Source organism: Protopterus annectens, chromosome 2.part2 (assembly GCF_019279795.1).
Source record: "Protopterus annectens isolate FY-2018-M chromosome 2.part2, PAN1.0, whole genome shotgun sequence".
Classification (NCBI taxonomy): Eukaryota; Metazoa; Chordata; order Ceratodontiformes; family Protopteridae; genus Protopterus; species Protopterus annectens.
In genome coordinates this window covers 762,667,324-762,682,976 of record NC_056730.1, presented here as the reverse complement: position 1 = coordinate 762,682,976, position 15,653 = coordinate 762,667,324, and positions in this window count along the sequence as shown.

Below are 15,653 nucleotides of genomic sequence, written 5' to 3'. Positions count from 1 at the left end.
CACCAGAAAATCAGGGTAAGCTCTTTGATAACAAAAGCTGAGTGAGAACTGTATGTAGTGCTGTAGTTAAATAATTCATCTGGTCGCAGATAATAACTATGTTGCCCCTTTCACCAAAATCAAGCACCCCTGCTGACAGCAATTGCATGCATCATATTGTAGTGAAATAGCATGCATGCATGATATCCTGTTCTGGTTCGCAAGGCACTAGGCAGAGGTTGCAACTGTGACAACAGAAAATAATATGGAACAGCAGTAAAATGTGCATTCATGTGTTTATCTGTGAGACATGCTGCAATGGCCCAGTTCTACCTTAGTGTACATATCTGAATTCAATGGCTTTGTTAGGAAATTGCATAGTTGCAAACATACATTAGGTTTCTTTGTATTGAACTATAAATAAAATTTGATGGTATAAATGTTTTTTTTTTCCTACAAGTCGAATGACTGAGAAAAATACAGTACATTGTGTCATTATATATCACATCATAGGCAATATAATGTTCAAGAAATGATGTTTAGTATATTTACTGTCTTCATTTCTTTAATTGCCGCGTGTATGAAGATCCTAAAAAGTAGTACATGTATCTTATGCAGATAAAATGCATTTCTTCTACTATCAAGTCAATGAGAGTATTGTTGAGTATGTTTATGTAGTGACTAAAATTCTGACTGCTAGTATTTATAACATTAAAACGTCACAAAATTTTGGATGAGGCAGACTAGCTGACGTGCAGTCTATGCAAATAAATCATGTTCTATCAAGTGACTAGCAAGTAACCATTAGTAGGAGTGCATTCTATATCACACCTAACATTACTATGGTTTACATCATCATCTTTGTAACAGCTAACCGAGTTATGTTTAGCCAGCATGCAGCTTGGTGTATAAACTCCAGAATGTGAAATATGACAAATATAGGTATGTAGACAATCAGCTGAGGAATCAGCCTAATATATGCACACACACAATATATATGGGTCTACTACTGTAGATCAAAATTACACTATTTCGAAATACGATAGTAGTGTCCCACTAATGCCAAAGTGCACTTCAACGAAAGTGCACTTTTGCGAAAGTCACTAAGTCGAATGAGACATTTCCTGCACTGTGGTGCAGTAGTGCTGGACCTTAGGGTTAGGGCTTGGGTTAAGGACAGTGGATAGCTAGTAGGGCTATTCACTGTCCTTAACCCAAGCCCTAACTCTCAGGTCCGTGACTATCACACCACAGTACAGGAAATAGGTCCGTAACTACTGCTCAATTGAGGAAATACAATTTTCTGCACTGTGGTGCAGTAGTCATGGACCTTAGGGTTAGGGCTTGTGTTAAGGATAGTGAATAGCCCTACTAGCTATCCACTATCCATAATCCAAGCCCTAATCCTTTGTTTGTTCTAGTGACTTTTGCGAAAGTGCACTTTCATTGAAGTGCACTTTCGCGTTAGTGGGATACTACTATCATATTTCGAAATTGTGTAATTTCGATCTACGGTAGTAGACCCATATATATATATATATATATATATATATATATATATATATATATATATATATATATATATATATATATATATGCAGTGGGCTTGCCCCCCTGCGTAAAAGTAGATTTAATGTTTTTTTTTTTAACATAGTTTAGCGAAAGCGCTTTTTTGGTGAAAGCACTTTCTTTAAATTATGTTTGGTGATAGTGGGTTTGGACTGTTGAACTTTCGTTCAACAGTCCTAGATCCATATATGTATATATATATATATATATATATATATATATTATATATATATATATATATATATATATATATATATATATATATATATATATATATATATATATAGGAGAAATGCATGAATGTATGCATATTTAAAAGTGTCATATGTTTTGTAGTCATTACAGGTGATACCTTCCTGAAAAATAAATGGGAGAACACCCACATAAATAAATGAACACTTAGACACTTAGAAGCTTCCAGGGTTTGTTTTATTATATTATTCCAATCCAGATGACAAGACAAGGGAAAAATAAACAAAGAACTTTACTTCACCTTTAGGTGCAGAGAAAATGGGTGAAAATAAATTTACAGAGAATATGAAAAATAAACAAATACTTGTACTTTAGTTTCAGAGAAAATAGCTGATAATAGATTTCCAGCTAGTGTGCATTCTCTAAACAGAATATCCCCTCTTCCATGAACCTTACAGTTGAGAAAAAATTAAATGCATCCTAGGTTGTCTCACATGACATACCTGCATGTCCTGTTCTACATTGAATCTCAGTCTCTCAGTATTATTTTGTACATGATATAATGTTATTCACTGGAGCCCTGACAAAATAGAATAAACACACCAAATCTGCATGGTGACCAATGTTATTGTCAGAATAAAGTGCAATACATATACCTCAAACCAAATACAGATTTGTTGATAGTAAAGAAAAGAACTTGAGAAAAGATGAAATGTGTCCTTTGTTGTCAGTCATGACATACCTGCGTTTCCTGTTTTTATTGAATCATTTTCTTTCAGTATCATTAGACACACGATACAACATTAGTTATAATTGCTCTAATTCATGTATTTGTGATCACACCATTGTTTTTGTCCTATAGATGCCTTGACCATATTCAGTACCCACATTTATTTATTTATTACATTTGCAAGTTGACTATTACTTCTTGGATGTTTTTCAGCCATGACCCAGGCCATAAAGGCAAGAGTAATAGGAAATATATTTGGACAGTTTTGTATAGCCAATCAACCAGTACATGGTTTGATAATGGGAGGAAAAAATCTATCAGCATTATATTTGGGTGAAGGAAGAAAACTGGAGTACCATGGGAAAACACAGGCAAATAAAGGGAGAACATGTAAGATGCCACTCAGACAGTGACAGGAGGTAAACAATAAACAAACACAAGATGTTTGCAGATTGCATCAGTTTGCTACCATGCCTTGTTCTAGCATGAGGTGCCACACATTAGATCTCATGCATGATTAGTGATCATTGAAGAATCTTTTCTGACACCACATTGCTCATGTTAAGAAAATCATGAATACTGCCAATACAAATGAAATGCTGTGTTGATAGGAAAACAATAACCACTCAATAACAAGGATTTAAATTACATGCAATGCATATAATATGTAACAAAACATTACTTGAACAAGGTAATATATAATGCTTTCTCGTGTAGCCTTCTTTGTTGGTAAAACAAGATATATAAATATTATAATATATAAAGCATTGCCTTTTAAGTCTCACTTCTAGTGCATGCAATTATTTGTTTATCTCCTCCATTGACACTAGTTTTTGTTTGACTGCAGTTTACTTGTAGTGCATGGGGTGGTGTAATTATGCTCCAAAATCAGGAAAAAGAGAAGCCTGTTAATTGCTACTATAGTGGAAAACCCAACCATCACAGCACTTTCAGAAGTGTTCTTCACTCCCAATGTGAATTTCTTGGAACCCATGTCTGAAACACATAATAGGTTCATAGGTTCATAGGTTCATACTAGGCTATCTGCCCTGGGGCAATTATAAGCCTAGCCTGATTCTGTATGGCTTATGCCACCCCTTGATTTGAGTATACTGTGCCCTTTTTAAGGTTTAGTTTACTGTGCCTCTGTCTAATAGTGACACTAGTGATAGGGATAGGTTCCTGACCCAGAGACTCACCAGACTCTGGAATAGATTGCCCATACATGTCAAGCAGAGTGTCTCTTTGGACCTCTTCTCAAGAAAACCTTTGATGATTGGGAGAAAGGAAATTCACCCAGGACCCGTCAATCGCCCTGCTAGACAGGGGTCCAGGAAAGTAAATAATGTTGGAAGAAATAGCCAGGGAATTGTTATGGCTAGGCTTGCATAGGCCCTAGGGCTGATAGCCTAGTACCAACCTATGAACCTATGAACCTATGAACACGGGAGTAATCCCTGGGACAAACCTATGATCCCCCATCCACTTATCGAGATTCTTCTTGAAGAGATTCAGTGAGGTGCTCTGCCTCACATGAACTGGAATTATATTCCAGAGTGAAGGGAGTCTCTGGGTTATGAACCTGTCCCTCCAGCAAGTTCTATTTATTTCTGTGCTGAGGTTCAAGTCCCTCGAGTGTGTGGCTCTAATGTGGTTATGATCAGAGACCTGACCATACCCGTCTTTACTGCATCTGTCTTATTGCACTATTACATGACTTTACCAAAGTGCCTACTGGGACATTTCCACCAGGCCTCACCTGGAAAGGGGCTTGTAGCTCAGCTGGATTAATACTGTATGTTCTGTATTATCAATACACAGGAGGAGTGGTTTATTTCTATTGTACAATAACATTATTTAAGAAAGAAATTGATTATCTTTTTAAAACAATGTCACCGTATGATTGCATTTCATTCTTCTGCCTCTTTTGGCAACTTGAGATGTGCTTCACATGTGCATGGCATGTATGTCCCTACACATGTACATCCCTATGCTTACACAGTACATCTGTTATGTGAGGAGAGGCAGAAGGTGCTCATTTTTGCAAGCCTCTGTATTGTACCTTTGTGTCTTCTTTCATTTCTGTTGGTAATATTACTTTGCAACACCAACAAAAACAAGATGAAGAGGACATGGACATAGACATGGATATAATGTAGGGAGGCTTGCAAGAAGCGACTTGTCTTTTTTTTTTTTCACTAAATGTACAGAAAAGCTGTGGTGGCAGTGCTGCAGTAGCGTTGTCGCCTCACAGTAAGACGCTGTCCAGTTCGATTCTCAGCTAGATCGTCTTCTGCGTGGAAACATGCGTGAATGGGCGTACCTTCGTTGAAGGTTGTGCGTCAGGGCTGGCAACTTAGCACGTAAAAAGCTATCTGCCAATCATTAGCTGACAAGAGTTCCGCTATGGTGACCCCTAACTGGGAAAAGCCGAAAGACACAACAACTAAATGTACAGAAACAGTAGTATTGCTATGTATTTGTATCTAGTCTGGACTTCATATACTTAACAGTTAAAATCTACATATGTGTTGTAGATATATACCGAGTCCTTGTAATAGAGGAAAGTGTTTTCATTTTCATGTTGTATACAGACTCTTCTGTTTCATGAATTACCAATCACATTCAAAGGAGGTATACCTATTTGAAAATGATGCTCATTGATATGGCAGAGAGTATAAATCATGTGCTCCTGCCACCCTAAATGGCCATTATGTTTAACGTATTTATTTATTTCTATTTGTTTATTCATTCACTTTTATTTTCTCATAGCTTAGAAAGCAAGGCGTTATTTGTGTGCATACATGTCTGTTGCACATTACTCTTCACCATTATAGCCGAATCTGTGAGGCATACATTTTAGAGAGATGCCAGTCAGAGGTCACTCCCATGCATACATGTATATAGCATGGAAATGTAGGCAATTCACTATTTAGCCATGTTTAACTATGTTGCTCTAAGGACTCATTATCCAGAATATATTTCCACAAGTACCGAGAATTCTTTCCATATATCAGGAGATTGGCAGTAATGCATTATTCAATACATTGTTATGCAAATATATACATGCAATATACACAAACACACTGTGATGCTGCCTCTATAGTACATGTTTTACAGTTGTATAATGCATTTTGTTTCCAGTGAATGGAATATTATGTGCCAATAATGTTTTAAAGTAATAAAAATACGGGTCTATATCACCAAATCGAAAAGTCATGTAATCGAATGACATTTCACATTGAACTGCCATTCATCAAGGTGTTTATAGTGATGCGGTACAGTTAAAATTGGAAAATTTGCCCTTTCCTCACTGTAGTGCGATCTTGTGGTTGGTATATATAATTAGTGGGGGGTGTGAGGGGCACATGACTTTGATAAATGGTGCTTTCAATGTTAATGTTGTTCGATTACATGAATTTTCGATTTGGTAATATAGACCCGAACATACATATGTCACTGTTCCTTTCACAGATGAGCTATATATGAGTAAGGTTAGAAAATATTTCTATATGCCTACATTTATAGTCAAATAGACGTCAGCCTGCATCTTCTGCATGTAATGCCCTCAATCATATAGGGCCACATTTCAAACGAAAGTTGTGGACAGTGCAGTATGCCAAAAAAAGATGTAAATGCATCTGTGGCAGATGCAGTTTCATAACATACACTAAAACAGGGCCAAGTAATTGTCTATTCAGCACAAGATAATTGAGGACTTAGCACATGCCTGCCAATTCCAAAACACAGTGGGTGTGCCCAACACAATTTAAATGAGACACAGTACTGTGACAACAAATTTCTGAAATCACTGGGCAGAAGCCATATCTACTGAGTGGTAACATGACTACATTTTGAAAAGATCTGCAGAAATTAAAAAAGAAAAGGCAACCAGCATTTAATGCACTACAGCAGACTGGGGTACTGCAAGCCATAAAAGAGGATGATGTACAAAGGCATCCCAAAAGGAAGCCATCCAGGTACAAGGCCAGGCTGCAGTTAAGGCAGTTCTCTGAATAGGAAATAGTACATAGAGATAGCTTATAAAGGGAAACAGTGAAGGATGTGTGCACCACATGTATGTATGTTCATAGTCTTTGGGGTAATCCAGTACTAGCAGAAACAAAAGTGTGCCTGAGTCTGAGTGTACTGCACATTTCAGAAGCATATGGGAGATGTCATAGGAATGTCCCAGACAGCTGCCAGTCACATTCTTGCATAGTTTCTGGCAACAATGTGCAACAAGGTGGATGAATATATCCACTTTCCAACAACAGCAGTTAATTGTAGTAATGTCATGCAACAGTCCTATGCCATAGCCAACCTCCTGTTGTCCTTGGTGCAATAGACTGCATCCACATCCCAGTCAAAGCACCATCTATACCTGATTTTGAATGGGTGCCCATCACTCAATTGTCAGGCTGTGTTTTTGCAGATGGCCTTATAACTAACAACATGATGCCATATCCTGGTATTGTGCATGATGCAGCAATATGCAGGGAAAGTTCCCTGAGGTCTGCTTTCCAACATGGTGAGATACCAGAGGAGCTCCTACTAGGTAAGTACATGAGCACTGCTATACAGTAAGCCATAGTCAGACATTGCCAGTGAAAGCAAGATGATCAAATTTTCCATCTCATTCCCCTGAAAACAGGTGAATGCGTTCATACACTAGAGCCTTGGCTAATGACACCATATGGAGCCCCATCAACTCTTGGCAAGGATGCCTACAGCAGAGAACATATCATGACACAAAACTCCATTGAGCACGTGTTTCATGTGCAGAAAGATGTCTGATGATGACATGTCAGAGCTGTCACAGCATGATCAGGAGGACACATGGCAGAGAAGATATAGGCGTGAGTAATGGAGGGTGTGGCCATATGTCCTAGCTCAGGCAGCGTGGCAGTGTGTGACACACACCTTTGAATCATGATAAGGAAAAAGTACAAATGTACACAGACTAAACAGTGATGTTCACACAGTGTTACTCCACAACAGAAGCACAGAAGATGACTAATAAAAAGACACCAATAGTTGTCCACGTTGAACATCATACACAACAGAAACATGTGATATACCTGAAAGAACATTAAGAAAACACTCTGCAAGGAACACAACTGTATGTATATAGAGAAAATATCACCACAAGAAAACTCTCTGCCAAGTAGATCACAAACAGGACTATCCCCGGGATTCATGAAGCTTGCGCCAGGCACAGGCATAGCGTAGGCGATATAATGCCAAATATGGCCGTCGAGCGATTCAGGTACGATCCAATTCCATGTGCACTACTGGCGTACACCAGAACTGCGCAGCCCCTTGCGTAGGTATGCTAATCACCCCATGTGCAGTGTTGCACCATGCAAATTAAGGCATATAGTGATTCATGAAGTGGTGCAGGTGTAGCGTAAGCCCACGGAAATGTAAACCAAAAAACACGGTTTACATTTTCCCAAACAGAACATCGGAGCTATGGAAGAGGGCCAGACCCAGGTATCACAACGTTAACATATGCCAATGGCAAAATACACAGCCAATGGCATAAGAAAAGATGCACAACATGTAAATAACAACATTTAATGTCATGTCCACAGTAACGCACAGCACAACCGCAGTTCAAGTGTGCAGAAGCTGTAACATAAACAAATAATATAAAAATGTCATAAAATCGCAATGTAATAGAAATCAGGTTTACAGCATAATACACAATGGTAGGCATGGAACACCACAACCAGGGTGCAAGGGTTGCTAAGGGCCTGTGATAGTGTTCGGTGTGGTAGCTATGAATTAGTAGTCAATGCCATGCAAATGAGGCAGATAATACTGAATCGCAAATGTCCTGCCGGATGAAGGTTGTACCATACGGCGCAGTGGTATAACACCGAGGAGTGGCTCAGAGGAGATACATGACATCAGCAGAGGGGTGTGCCACAGTAGCAGTAAGTACACTGGAGCATTGCAAATCTGGCCCATCCATTGCTAAGCAAAGCTGCAGGACAGGGGTGTGGAGGAATCGTTTAGCTGAGAGCACACATGGTGCCCAAAAGCACATGTGTACGAGGATGAAAACATGCCTAAAACCCAGTAATCGGATGCACACTCTGCAAACAATAGCAGAAACTGGAAGGTCAGGGGAAGAAAAGAAGGAAATGTGGAAGTAGGGTAATTGGAGTACTAATGAGCAATCAACACCAATCAACCCACGAAGGCCAATCAACGGCAGCTGACAAGTCTGCTTGCAGAAACCTGCAAAACAGGATAGGGGATGCATTGGAATTGAAAGAAAGGAGGGGAGGTATTGGATTGCAAAGATAGGAGACCTGACACAGCAGACCAAAGCAAACCAACAGCAGACCGGCAGTAGCACACATAATGCAAGATACGCCAGGTCCAGGAAAGTACAAATGAAAGTAGGCTGCAGGATGCACGTCAGAAAATGGTAGGTGCAACGTGCAGAAATGTAAAGGGAAGGTCAAGAGGTAATCCACGGCAGGCAAATGTAATTCAATACCAAAGGCACCACAATAGTAGTTCCAGCAGTAAAACACATAAGATTACCTGTAGCTACGATCGTACATACACACCCTATGACATCATCGGTGCTCACAGCACAATAATATAAAGTGTGAAAGCACCCAACACACACCTGTGTATTCCCAAACACTGCACCATAGGTGTAAACACACGGGGAACTTTTAAAGTGTACATGTTGGGAGCTGCCATAGCTGTGATTCATCAGCATGTGTTAGAGACTGACGGTGTTGTGGAGGATGATGCTGACAACCACCGCAGGCCTCGGAGGAGAAGGAGAGTGTTCAGACCAAGGGTAACCTACCAGGGGCTACATGACCTGGAGATAGTAGAGAATTACAGGGTGGACAGGGATATCTTACAGCAAATAGTGGAGCTGTGCCGACCATGCCTGAGAACCAGAAACAACAGAGGGGAACCCATCCCAGTGGACACGAAGGTATGTGTAAGCCTGCGAATACTGGCCACAGGTACCTTTCAAAGGCCAACTGGAGATATAATGGGTATCTCACAGGCATCAGCATCCAGGGTACTACACCAGTTCCTGGATGCCATGTTACCACATGCCAATAAGCAGATATACTTCCCCAGAACTCAGGAGGAGTTGGCCAGCAATATGCACCACTTCCACCGTGTGGCACAATACCGGAGGTACTGGGTGCGATAGACTGCACGCACATACAAATCAAGTCACCACATGGTGAGCAGGGTAGGTGCTACATAAACCGCAAGGGATTCCACTCCATCAACTGCCAGGTCATGTGCAATGCCCAGGGCATTATCATGGATGTGTGTGCTGGCAGCCCTGGAAGCTACCATGACTCCCATATCTGGCATGCCTCACAGCTGTATCAGGTATTTGTCAGGGGGGACATCCCACATGGCCATCTCGTGGGGGATGCTGGATATGCACTGGAGCCGTGGATGATGACTCCCATCAGAAATGCACACACACCCATGCAAGAACGCCATAATGAGGCACACGCACAAACCAGAATCATCATAGAGCATGTGTTCGGGATGCTGAAATCACGGTTCTGGTGCTTGGATACATCTGGTGGAACCTTGCAGTACTCTCCAGGCACATGTGCCCACATCGTCATAGTATGTGCCATGCTACATAATATGATCCTGCAGAAGCAGCTGCAGCAGGGACAAAATGGTGAAGGCCCTCATAGCCCACCACAATTGCCAAGGTCATTACAGGCACAGAGAGATCAGACCATGAACACACTGTGCCAGCCCCAGTAGGCAGACGGAGGTGTGCCCAATATGCCTATGCCTTAGCAAAGAGGGAACATATAGCACATACTCTGACAGTCTAGGCCCCTATGGACTGACACCTCTCCACCTGCACACACAGTAAAATGGATGGCACACAAACATGACCACCTGTAAATTGTAATGTATAGGTGGCCCAATGTGTGACTTCTACATAGGCAGCCCTCAAACATTGTAAACACAACAGCCAGTGGAACACGGAATGCCAACACCTGAACAGTACATGAGCCTTACAGCATATGGTGGTGCTGTGTGCCTGTCACGTTCCCCGCCAGATATATATATATATATATATATATATATATATATATATATATATATATATATATATATATATATATATATATGTACACATATGCATATATATAATACAGATAGAAAGGGCAATAGAGGGATATATGCTGATATAGATGGATTCAGCGATATCTGCAAATATAATAGATAGTTCAACGACATTCATAACACCTTGGAGGTACAAATAAATAGGATACCGCCAACCATGGAATGTGTAACATACCGACATGTATAACCACGAGGCTGAAAGACTGATAGAACACAGTACTGGAACAGTACATCCGTGAGTAATAGTATGATGATATGGAGGGACAGTTAGTCACCGCTGCCAGTGTCGTGGTCCACGTAGGTACTGTGTTCAACTGTGTCTGTGAGTGCCGTAGTCTGTGTAAGTGTGTGTTGAGGGTGCCATGTGCATCTCTGTGTGACTGTAATGTGTGTGTGTGTGTCCGCAACATGTGTTTGTTAGTGCCAAGTCAGAGGCAGATCAGTATGGTAGGTGTGGATATAGCTAGCCGTAGGCATACGGCTACTACCTGTCCCACAGTAGGAGGGACAGCCCCACCCTGGGCAGGTGTGTCCAGACATAAAACAGTACAAAGGGCAAATGTCCGAGATGGTAGGACATAAATATGTCCCATATATAATGTAACAGTCATATGTAATAGTTATGCCTGTATGTAAGAAATGTAAATGTTACATGCAATATGATAAGTAGCCAAAGTCATACAACAATAGGTATGTAGTGAGGATAAAAGCATCTCCTAACCTGTGTACTAACCGTGGCTACATGTTGGCTTGTAAACACCGCTGTGTGTCCCGCATGTGTCCAACAATGACCATATGAAAAGGTGGCAACCCATGGCAAACAGGCTCTTTTAACAACACAACTACAATGACTGCAAATATCTGGGACAGATACACATACCCCTTGATATATTGCCGCAATTATGGAGGTATACAAGTAGCAAGCTCACCTACAGACGATATAGAAACCAATTAACAATGGCCCAACGTACAATCCCGTAACATAAGTCTACTAACTGTTAGCTCTCTAATTAGGGACGGAGCCCACATACATATATACGGATTATGTAGAAATGCAAGGCCTACAAACCTGTATATGCTACGTACACCCACCAACATCCCTCAGACTAGAAACTAAAGCAATACAGACTGTAATAGCAGCACAAACATCCAGTCAGTCAATTACATCTGCAGAACCCTCAACATACCGTGTGAGAGACACAATGAAAGGCGTCATGCAAAATTGCAGGCATTGTATAATGGAACAAACAGCCATGTTACAGGTTTTGTTTGCAATACTCCGTTATCACATTTTGGGATGACAGGTACACCCACATGTTGGACCAAATACTCTACCTGTAACACACAATCCACAGGGGACATGAATCCAAACTATACTTGTCTCCATGCATAGCAGTTGCAGTTACACATAACAAAACACAATGCAGACCGTCTCCCCGAAGGTAGGGCAAATAGGCAATGCCCAAGTGGAGAATCCAATTATACCCCACTGTTGCCACGTAATTGGTAAATGGAGTAGCTGCACAGCTGATATGCAAGTAATTAGTCACTCAGGAACACCAATTGGTGGGATGAATCCACATGTTACAGGTATCGACGTATATAAGGATGACTTGCCAGACATTCAAACCGTATGCTCATACTGAATACCAGCTGAAACACTGTGAGAGAGATAGAAACGAAACACTGTAAGGACAACAAGGTATGTAGAATGCCCGATATGTAAGGTTATGTATAGTATGATCTGTATTAATTAGTTTTACTGTATGTATAGCCTGGTTTGCATTAATTAAACGTGTCTGCAATGCATAAAGTGGGGAAAGGTATTTATGTACTGATGTCTTGCTGAGCATACTAACGCTTGTAGAAACTGTGCATCCAGCAGTGGGACACAAGGTACACAGCACAGACACCACAAGGGATGCTACATGAGGGTGTTAAACAGAACAATTCCATACAACCCGCCGTCAGTGGTAGGGTATGTCCAACAAGGACATGCCATAGCAGGGGATAGTATATGTTGATATACTGTCACAGCACGCATGTGTATGGGCATATAACGTTAATGACATATGTAAGGTGGTCCTGCTGTGCAAGTATGCTTTGCATTATGGGATACTATGTGAAATATGTGTAATGTATAGTATTATAGGTAGATATGACAGATATTCTACACAGCATAACAGGCATATCATGCATACCACAGGTATCATCTATTGGTATGTACAATAACAGGATACATATGGCCTGTAGGTATGGGACATAGTAATAGCATGATAGCTAATCTAAATGGAAGGGCTACTAAGTAACCATGCACAAAGGGCATGTAATAGCTTCACAGGTGCATAGTGGGGTACTATGCAGTCTGGCAAGTCCATGTGTAAGCACAGCTACAGTGTTCACACTAGTGGCACCTCTCTAGGGTAGTGTCCTGTGAACAGCAGAGCCAGGTGTCACCTGCACCTCTGCACAGTACAGCCACTGCAGTGATCCCAGGCCTACATGTGTCTCCCAACCACCAAGGGAGGTATCACATGAACAGTGCTACTGAGTGCCCCTGCGTGATGTACATAGGACTTATGTTCCAAAGCATGGTGAGTGTCCGGTTTGGGAATGTAACCCACAAGCACATCCCACTCATTGTGTCGTGTGTGCACATATCCATGAGCATGTTGCTCACAGTGGCCTCTGCTTATGTCGCGTATGAGGAGTATATCCATTAATAATGTTGTGGACATGGGCCCTGTCTGATCAGCAGAGGTCACCCCTGAGTATGTAGTATGCAAATGTGTACACATGTGGTGTCCGTAGTGCAGCCGCATATTTAAACTGTCGTAGCTCAGTAAACGTCATGGTGTGTTAATGTTGTGGCATGTAAAGCTGTAGCTGTTGTGTAAGGTACACCCTAAATGGGGTGGTATACCCTTGAATGTGTGTAGATGTCTTGAGTTCAGAGGTACAATGGGTGCCTATGTACCAGCTACACACCCAGTAAAGATAGGCGTGGCCACGTAGAAGGATATCCATGCCACAGTGGCAATATGGTAATCACAGGAGTGGGTGTGACATATGTGTGTACTGCAAACATGTACAATGTGATATGTATGTAGGGGACTACCATCCATGTGATAGTCAGTGGGTGAATGATGTAATGCAAAGGTGATGTGCATGCACCTTGTGTCATGCAGCTTGATGCCATGATAGTCATATTATGTATCTGTCACAGCGACACCCTTATGGTTGGAGTCAGTATCAGCTGGTGGAGCAATCATGGCACTTGGTATGCAGGTGTTTAAAAGCTAGACAGGTAAAGTCCCATGTGCTAGCCTGTTCCACAGGGAAGCATATACTGAACATGAGGGGGCCCTATGACTGAGGACCATGGCATGCCAAATGTACCTGACAACTAGTAGGTACTATGGTATGCTGGCCTCAATGTGTGTCCTGTCCATGAGCCACATAGCATAACATCCTGAGACACAGGGTACGATGTGCAGGTGGCTATGTATGTTGTCAATACCAGAATGGGGAATGGTGCTGAAAGGCAATGAGAGGACAATGTAGGATGTGTGGACTCCTGTACCATCAGCAGCTGCCCTGGTAACTGTATGAAAGGAGTCCACCATGTGTAGGGGCCGTGCTCTGGCACTAACAAGCCCAACCTGTATGGCAGCAAAGGACAGGAGCCCAACAATGTCTCTGTGAATAACGTCCTTGATGATGTGCCCCATAGCCATGCAGAAGAGTCCAGTCAAGTGTGTAGGACTATAGTCCCACTCGTGCAATGTGGAGCCACCTGTGTGTAGTGTGATAAATGCTGCTGTGTGTCATTCAGGGGCTACAATGTCTGAAACAAGGCTATTACTGAATATGGTGGCCTAGTGGGGAGACATGTAATTCAGAGGTTGGTGGACATCACAGCCTAGGATGTTGGAAGGTGACATGGGGCCAGTGTCCCAGGATATATAGAGTGTAGGTCAGTACTGTGTAGGTGTGACCACAGGGACACCATAATGTTCAGGTATGGATTGCGGCCCTGTAGTGAGTGAGAGGGTGTAATGTCAGCATTGAATCCATCCTCCAGCATGTTGGCAACAACACCTGGGTCTGCAATGTTCCTGAGTGACTGTTGTATGTGACAGCAGATGTGAGTGTTGCCATCGACTACTGATATACCACCATAATGCCTGGTGGTACACCCCGGAATGTGTGGCAGTCATGTTTACGTAGCTAGTCTTGGAGTATGTGATGAGGGACCCTGTGGCCCCACCACGGCTGACCTGTGAGCCACCCCACACATGGGAATGCACTCCACTGTGCAACAGCCTACACCTGTTGTTGTACATCATATGTCCATGGAACATGACCACCAGAGTGGCATCTGTTATCTGGTGTGTACCATCATGGCTCTGTGTGAAATAGCATGATCCATGCAGTTGTGTACATGCTAATGAAGTGCACTGGGGTATGTGTCAGCATTTGTATGTGCATTGTCCATCTGCACGGGTGTCATGATTTTAACAACCGCTGTCAGCAGACGTCTGTAGTAGGTGTTGTAGAACTCATGTACTGTGTATGCTGTGATGGGTGTGTTGCCGGGATGTGGCTAACAAGGATGATTAGCATATGTTTGGAATACACCAATGAGTGGATAACCCCAGGTGTGTAACACCAGCCACATGGTGGTAGTGTTCATGCCAAGGGTAATGTAGGTCTTGGAGGTGGTGTGTATGGGTTGACCCAGCAGAGCAGAGGGTATGACTCATGGATGTGTTGGTACATGAGTGGCTATCCCAGTGAAGTGTAGGGTAGTGTCAGTCACACATCAGTAGTAGCTGTCTGAGGCCCACTGTCCACCATACCAACATAGAAGGTATGTTACCCGTGGGGTATGATGTTGACTCTGTTGCTTGTTACAATGTGTATAGTGGTCCCAGACACAGTTAGTTGCACGTGGAGCACCTCTGATGCATTGTGCTAAGTAACTTGCCAGGATGTGTACAAAACATAGTGGGATATGGGACCC